The sequence below is a fragment of the Erythrolamprus reginae genome, chromosome Z (genome assembly GCF_031021105.1).
Source record: "Erythrolamprus reginae isolate rEryReg1 chromosome Z, rEryReg1.hap1, whole genome shotgun sequence".
In the NCBI taxonomy this organism is placed as follows: Eukaryota; Metazoa; Chordata; class Lepidosauria; order Squamata; family Dipsadidae; genus Erythrolamprus; species Erythrolamprus reginae.
The window spans coordinates 106045483-106054155 of NC_091963.1; the positions used below are offsets into that span (position 1 = coordinate 106045483).

Genomic DNA, 8673 nt, shown 5'->3' on the forward strand with positions numbered 1-8673 from the left:
ACGCAAAGCAAATTGTCATCCCAGCGAGCAACACTGGTAAGGTTGTAAGTCGAGGACTTAACAGTTCACTTGATCGTTCAAGCCATTCCCACCTGATTACATGGCTGGCAAGCCACTCCTATCCAGTCACATGACCATTAAACCATACCCATGGTAAAAATTTTGGCTGCCCATTACTGGTCACATGAATAATGAGAACCTTAGCCCAACACAGTTGCAGTTGCTCCAAATGGGCGAATAGCTATTCTGAAATGATTTTAAACCTCAGGATAAAGATAACAATAAAAAAGTGCATTTATTTATTTATTTATTTATTATTTGGATTTGTATGCCGCCCCTCTCCGAAGACTCGGGGCGGCTCACAACAAGTGAAAAACAATCCAATACAATCCAATTAATTAAAATATTATAAGTTTAAGAAAATCCCCAATACTAACATACACACATACAGGCATACCATATATAACTTCAACGTGCCCAGGGGGAGATGTTTAGTTTCCCCATGCCTGACGGCAAAGGTGGGTTTTGAGGAGTTTACGGAAGGCAGGAAGAGTAGGGGCAGTTCTGATCTCCGGGGGGAGTTGGTTCCAGAGGGCCGGTGCCGCCACAGAGAAGGCTCTCCCCCTGGGGCCCGCCAACCGGCATTGTTTAGTTGACGGGACCCGGAGGAGGCCCACTCTGTGGGACCGAATCGGTCGCTGGGATTCGTGCGGCAGAAGGCGGTCTCGGAGATATTCTGGTCCAGTGCCATGAAGGGCTTTAAAGGTCATAACCAACACTTTGAATTGTGACCGGAAACTGATCGGCAGCCAATGCAGACTGCGGAGTGATGGTGAAACATGGGCATACCTGGGTAAGCCCATGACTGCTCTCGCAGCTGCATTCTGCACGATCTGAAGTTTCCGAACACTTTTCAAAGGTAGCCCCATGTAGAGAGCATTACAGTAGTCGAACCTCGAGGTGATGAGGGCATGAGTGACTGTGAGTAATGAGTCCCGGTCCAGATAGGGCCGCAACTGGTGCACCAGGCGAACCTGGGCAAACGCCCCCCTCGCCACAGCCGAAAGGTGGTTCTCTAATGTCAGCTGTGGATCGAGGAGGACGCCCAAGTTGCATGTAAAATGTATTTAATAATCCAATACTATATACAATAATATGCATTTAGACAAATTGGATTAGTCTTCTTCTTCGTCTTCTTCTTCTTCCTCCGCTCCCTCTCCCTCTTCTGAACTTCTGTAGATATAAAAGGAATAAAAAATGATGTACTTATAAAACTACAAATTCTTCTAATAAGCCTGTTCAAATTTTGTCCAGCTATTATTATAATAGATACAGTACCCTTAATCTCAGATACAGTACCCTTAATCTCATATTCTTCTAAAGTGATATCCATGTATTGAGATGCCAACATTTTTCTTTCTTTCTTTTTAAATATTTTTTATTATTTTCAAAAAGGACAGACAAAGACATACAACATTGAACATTTAAGGAGCTACCATTGCTCCTCTTATTGTAGAAGTCTAACTAATACAGAATATAAAAAACTCAAACTATTTCCAGATCTAAGCAGAAATGCCACACTTACAGATTACATTGTCATTAAATTTAAAACTATGTTTTTAAGATTAAAATTGTTGATTACACACACACACACATATATATATATATATATATATATATATATATATATATATATATACACACACATATATATATATATACACACATATATATATATATATACACATACATATATATATATATATATATATATACACACATATTTTTTATTATAAATGATATACTTGTATATATATATATATGTTTGTAAAAAGCAATAAACAAATTATTAGTAATATAGAAATAAAATAAAATAAACACTTCTAAGTTATCATAAAAACTATTTAATTCTATCTTATAATTTTTCAAATAATCATATTTAAATTTTTAATACTATTTTTAACATTCCACCAATCATATACTTTATCCCATATTTTGTAAAATTCTGTTTCGGTTTAATTATTCAAACGTTTGGTCATCATATCTAATTCTGCACATTCTATAATTTTTTTGAATACCTCCGTATCTTTCGGTATCGTCTTTTCTTTCCATTTCTGTGCAAATACTATTCGCGCCGCCGTCAATATATGTATTATTAAATAGTAAATTTCTTTTTTATACTTTATATTTGAGATACCCAATAAGAAAAATTCAGGAGATTTTTTAATCTTCTCCTTAGTGATTTCATTTATCCAATTCTCTACTTTATTCCAAAATATTTTTGTCTCAGAACAGGTCCACCATGCATGATAATATGTACCAACTTCATTTTTGCATTTCCAACAAATAGGCGATACAGATGAAAACATTTTAGAAATTCTATATGGTGGAAGGTGCCATCTATAAAACATCTTAATTTGATTTTCTTTAAAGGAAATTGATTTTGTTATTTTCCAATTATACATCCATATCTTTTCCCAAGTGTCTAAATCAATCTCTTTGCCAAAATTTTTGCACCAACTGATCATATTATCTTTCAATATCCAACCAATCGTTCTGTGGTTTAGTAAATATTTATAAACATTTCCAATTGTCTTTATTTGGTTTTGAAATAATAATTTGCTCAATACATTGTTTTCTTTTTTAAAAATATAGATCTTTGCGTCTATTTGATACCTGGAACTAATCTGCATGTATTGCCACCAGTCTAAATCTATACCTAACTCGTATAACTCTTGTTTTGTTCTTAATTTTAGTTGATTATCTAACAAATCACTATATTTCCAAATCTTGCCTTTCCCTTTAAGATTCGGGTGTACAATAGCTTCAAAAGGTGAAACCCATTCTGGCATTACTAGAAAATGGTTCTTCTTTATTTCATTCCACACTTCTATCAATGCTTTCCTGATAACATTATTTTTAAAATATGAGTGGGTTTTTAATTTATCGTACCATACGAATGCATGCCAACCTACCATCAAGTCGTGTCCTTCTAGACTGAGCAATCTTTGATTTTCTAATGTCAACCATTCTTTTATCCATGTCAAGGCCGTGGCATAATAATATAGTTTCCAATTTGGGAGACCTAGGCCTCCTCTTTCCTTACGATCTTCTAATGAATTTTGTTTTATTCTTGATTTTTTACCTTGCCAAATAATTTTTTTTATTATCTTATTCAATTCAGCGAAGAATTTCGTTCCTGGATTTATTGGGATCACTTGAAAAAGAAACAATATTTTTGGGAGGATGTTCATTTTAACTGTGGAAATTCTTCCTACTAATGACAATTGTAGATTACTCCATATCTCTAAATCTTTTTTGATCTGATTTAATAATTTTAGATAATTATCATTTTTTAAAGATACAGCTTTGGAAGTCATCCATATCCCTAAATATTTCACTTTTTTCACGATCTTCATGTTTGATAGGTCTCCTAAATATTTTCTCTGTATTTCAGTCATATTTTTTGTTAATATCTGTGTCTTTTCCTTGTTTATTTTCAGTCCTGCAACTTTCCCATATTCTTCGATCGCATTTATTAGATTTGAAATAGATTCTATTGGATCATCCAAAACAAACACTACGTCGTCAGCAAATGCTTGTGTTTTATAGGTTTCATTTCTAATTTTCAATCCTTTTATTTCCTTATCTGCTCTTATTTTTATTAACAATGCTTCTAAAGTTAAAATAAATAACAATGGTGATATTGGGCAGCCTTGTCTTACTCCTCTTTGTATAACTACTTTTTCTGTCTGTTCACTATTTATTATAATTTTAGCAGTTTGTTCAGAGTATATAGCGTCTATTATATTGAAAAGTTTTGTTCCTACTTCCATCTTATTTAATTGTATTTTCATAAAATTCCAATCCACGTTGTCGAATGCTTTTTTGGCGTCTAAAAATATAAGTGCCATTTGCATTTCAGGATGTTGCTCATAATATTCCAAGGTATTAATTATTATTCTTAAATTATTTTTTATTTGTCTACCTGGTAAAAATCCATTTTGGTCACTATGTATCATATTATTTATAATACTTTTAAGTCTATTGGCAAATATTGATATAAATTTTTTATAATCGACGTTCAACGATGAAATGGGTCTGTAATTTTCAATTTTTTCCTTCTTTGTGTCAGCCTTATGTATTAAAGTTATTAAAGTTTCTGACCAAGTTTTTGGTAATTTACCTATTGTCAATATTTGATTATATATCTCAAGCATGTTTGAAGAGAGTATTTCTAAATCTAATTTATAAAATTCAGCTGGTATTGCGTCTGGACTAGTCGCTTTATTGTTTTTTTGATTCTTTATAGATTGTTTTAATTCTATATCTGTAATAGGTCTATTTAAACTTTGCTGTTGTGTTTCGGTTAAAACTGGAAGTTCTATTTTTTCCAGATATTTAAAAATTAAATCCTCACTTATCTCTTCTTTCTTATATAATTGTTATAAAATTCCAATACTATATACAATAATCCAATACTATATACAATAATCCAATACTACATACAATAATATTCATTTAACAAATTGGATTAGTCTTCTTCCTCCTCTTCTTCGTCTTCCTCCTCTCCCTCTCCCTCTTCTGAACTTCTGTAGATATAAAAGGAATAAAAGACGATGTAATTATAAAACTACATATTCTTCTAATAAGTCTGTTCAAATTTTGTCCAGCTATTATTATAATAGATACAGTACCCTTAATCTCAGATACAGTACCCTTAATCTCATATTCTTCTAAATTAATATCCATGTATTGAGATGCCAATATTTTTCTGAGAAGAGCAAGAATTTCAGTATTTCAGAACTGCATCACAGCCATTTGCTCTAAGAGAAAAGGCCTCGGTAACCACCCATAGAATCTTCTCCCAATAGCTACTTTGGGTCTGGCAGCATCACTTTCTATCTATGGTAAGGCTAGGGAAAGGGAGAAATGAAGCCCTACGATGAGCAGTACGTTTCCAGAGACCTCGCATTGGCCTTCCAACAAGACTCAGGAAAGAAATGCTGGGTGACGGCTTCTCTTTTTTGACATGTTTCAATGAAAGTAATTAATAAATGTTAAATAAAATTGTAAGCCACTGGAATTATGTATATATGACTTGGGTAATTATATCCATTTGTTTAATAAATAAATTAAATGTGTGACTATTTCTGTATCCCTGTAAACAAGCATCTGTGCTAAATAAAATACTGTATTTCAATAGGAGGAAAACAATGGGTGCAACTTAAAATAATGGTACCGCTTATTCCTAATAAACCGTGTTTGGTAGAATTCTTATTGTGGCATCTAAATGTAAATGTACTTAGGAATAAAACACTTTTCCTTTCTACAGTTGAACAGTGAAATAAAATGACGAGATTATGGGATGTTTTACACATTAAATATCTTATCATGCATTCTGAATCACTTCAAAAATTCTTAAACAGAAATATTCCTGACTTGCACCCTGAAGTTACTTACGTTTTCTGTGAAGTGGCTTCAGTTCCTTCCTCTGTTTCGGAAGCCCTGGTAAAAGAAATAGCAGAATTTAAGTATTTTTCTGGCAGCAATTGAAAATGTTATCATCACTCGGTCAGCTTGCCCTAGTTATATATCTGTTTATTTATTTGATTTAATTGCCACTTACCGCCTCTGATGACCAACCTCAAGGGGACGAGACTATTCCTCAAATAGCCTAGACCTATATCATGCAGGGCTTTAAGGGTAATAACCAACTCTTTTGATTGAAATCCGAAACAAACAAGCAACCTGGGCAGTTGTCAGTTACAGTGATATAACATGGACCAATTTAGGAGTCTCAAGAATTGCCTGTGCTGCATATGTTATTGCTTGTACAGTATTACTTTATTTACCGTATATTCTTGAGTATAAGTGGGCCCGAGTATAAGATGAGACACCTACTTTTGCCACAAAAACTGGGAAAACTTATTGACTCGAATATAAGCCCAGGGTGGAAAATACAGTGGCTACTGGTAACTTATAAAAATGGAATATTCTTCTATTGTAGCTTCTTAAAATTGTTTTTGTAGAAGAATAAAAAAAACACATGAAGAACGGTTGCAAGAACTGGGTACTGTATATCTAGTTTAATGAAAAAAAAGGACCAGGGGAGACATGATAGCATTCTTCCAATATCTCAGGATTTGCCACAAAGAGAGTCAACCTATTCTCCAAAGCACCTCAGGGAAGAACAAGAAGCAATGGGTGGAAACTACACAAGGAGAGAAGAAACTTAGAACTAAGGAGAAAATTCCTGACAGTTGGAACAATGAATCTGTGGAACAGCCTGCCACCAGAAGTTGTGAATTGCTCCAACACTGGAAGTTTCTAAGAAGATGTTGGATACCCATTTGTCTGAAGGAGTGTAGGGTTTCCTGCCTAGGCAAGGGGTTGGACTAGAAGACTTCCAAGGTCCCTTCCAACCCTGTTGTTATTATTATTATGTAACTTTTTTCCTTCCAAAATGTTTTTTATTTCTCGCATCTTCCTTCCTCCCCTTCCAAAATCTTTCTTTTTCTAAATTCCAAAACCCTCTTAAAATATCTTTAGGAATGTTATCTTAATCTTAAAACCTGTTATCTTAATCTTCATTACAATATCATTATACTTTTCTTAATAATTGGGATTTCATATATTCTTTCAAAACAATTGCTTAAATCAAACTTCCATATAATAAATATTCAGATTTTCCATTTAAAACATCTTTCATAAGTTAAAATAATTACTATCTCAATAGATCAGTAAATAACAATTGGGGGTTACTCAATCATTAATTGTAAAATCTTTCTTCTACATGATATTTATCTTGCATAAGGAGAAACCATACTCTTAAAAAAGGTAAATCTATTCATATTAATTATGTAGAAGAAATGATTAATGACAAAATTCATAGTATTAATAATATTATCCTAACCTTTGTATTGTTTTAAACAAGTCAGCATTAACAATCCTCGTGGGTATAAGTATAGTTGGAAGAAAAAGTTTAATTACACAGAATTATCCCCATTTAAAGCAACAATTTCTTACAAAATAACCTATCCTGTTAATCAAATTTAAATGGGTAACTTACATTTTACTTGTACATTTTATTTACTTGTAAAATATTGTTGTTGGCTTGATCAGAAGAGAAAGCCATGGTTCCTCCCCTCTGAAAGTCTCTTCAACCCTCCCGCCCCTTCCCCCAGTGCTTCCTGTAGAGGAGGAGCTGTGATTGTTACAGCCTGCTGCCAATCAGATAGCTCTCTCAGTGCCTCCTTACTGTATAGAGGAGGATCTGTGATTGGTTCAGCCTGCTGCTAATCAGGCAGCTGAGGGGTATTGCCAAGAGCAGAAAGAAAAAAAACACCTCCTGTTGCCAGCCATGAGGTTTCTTTCCTTCCTGCCTTTCACATCGGAATTGCTGCAGGGCAGTTTTCAGGTCAGTGAAAGTCAGTGACTGTAGTATAAGTCGAGGTTGGATTTTTCAGCACATTTTTGTGCAGAAAATCTCGATTTATACTCGAGTATATACCGTACATTAAAAAGGGAATAAACAATACAACAGTACAACATTTACAAAGTGCATAAAATTACATAATTATTTATGCATAGAAATCCATAGAAAAAAGAAGAAAGAGAAAAAGAGTGAGAAGACAGGAAGAGTAACAACATACATATATACACTCAAGACAGAATAAAGCATTGTGCTTTATACATGGGTGGTTTTGGTATCAGAGCTTAATATTTACACCTGCTAAATTACAGGCTAATTGTTTTTTTGCAGCATATTCATTTATAACAATATTTTTTTCCTCTTGTTTATTATTACACATATATCTTTTTAACTTATCCATTAACGTATCCATTTCTATTGCTTTCATATCCTCTATATTTTTCCATGGTATAATAGTGCCTTGCAATGGTAATATTTCCTCTTAACAATAGTTTAGTTTTTCTCTCTTAGATTAGTAGTTTTAATAACGTTGTCATTATTCTCTTTATTCTTTTCTTTTCTTTTTATTAATCCAGATATACCACCTGTCCCAAGTATTGTGAAATTCCTTAATATCTTTATCCTGTAGTTCATATGTAAGCTTTGTCATTTCTACTACCTCATATATTTTTGTTATTAAATTAAGCAATGTCGGAACGGTTTCCCGTTGCCAGGTTTCGGCATATATGATTCTTGCCGCGTTATGTGTAGAATCAGATGTCTGTCACTTATTGTAACTTTATGCCTAATTATTCCAAGAAGGAAGAATTCCAGTTTTAGTGGTAATTTTTCTCCTATAATTTCCTCTGTCATATTTTTAGTTTTCTTCCAGAATTTCTTAACTAGTGGACACGTCAACCACACGTGGTAATATTGCTTGTAGGAAAGCTTGCTTTTTTGCATAGGTTCCTCAAGCAGTAGAGCTACCATTTTAGTCTTTTCCTTCCAAGTATTAATGCTTATGACTTGCTTTCTCTGTCTTTCCAAATTTTATCCAACTCACAGTCAGGTTGGAATAGAGATTGATGGTAAATAAATTTTGTGGCAGAAGAGGTCAATCCACAAATCATTGAGCGAGGCACTTCTCCATCTCTATTGTACCAGCAAGCAAATCAGTTTTATAGCATCCTTAACTCCCTTTAGCTACACTGAAGAGTGTGAGAAGATTTCATAAAATCTTCCTTAATGTGCACCAAAAT

The 8673-nt window shown here is 33.5% G+C and overlaps 1 long non-coding RNA gene across 2 annotated transcripts; it reads right to left on the reverse strand.

The window, feature by feature from the left end:
• Positions 1-956: 956 nt before the first annotated feature.
• LOC139153754 (uncharacterized) lies at positions 957-7162 on the reverse strand. Of its 2 annotated transcripts, XR_011556882.1 has the most exons (4): positions 7073-7162; positions 5464-5508; positions 4510-4592; positions 957-1233 (listed from the first exon to the last, which is right to left on the reverse strand). It is a non-coding gene; the product is annotated as an uncharacterized lncRNA (long non-coding RNA). The 2 variants fall into 2 exon arrangements; XR_011556881.1 differs by lacking the exon at positions 4510-4592.
• Between the last annotated feature and the right edge of the window lie 1511 nt (positions 7163-8673).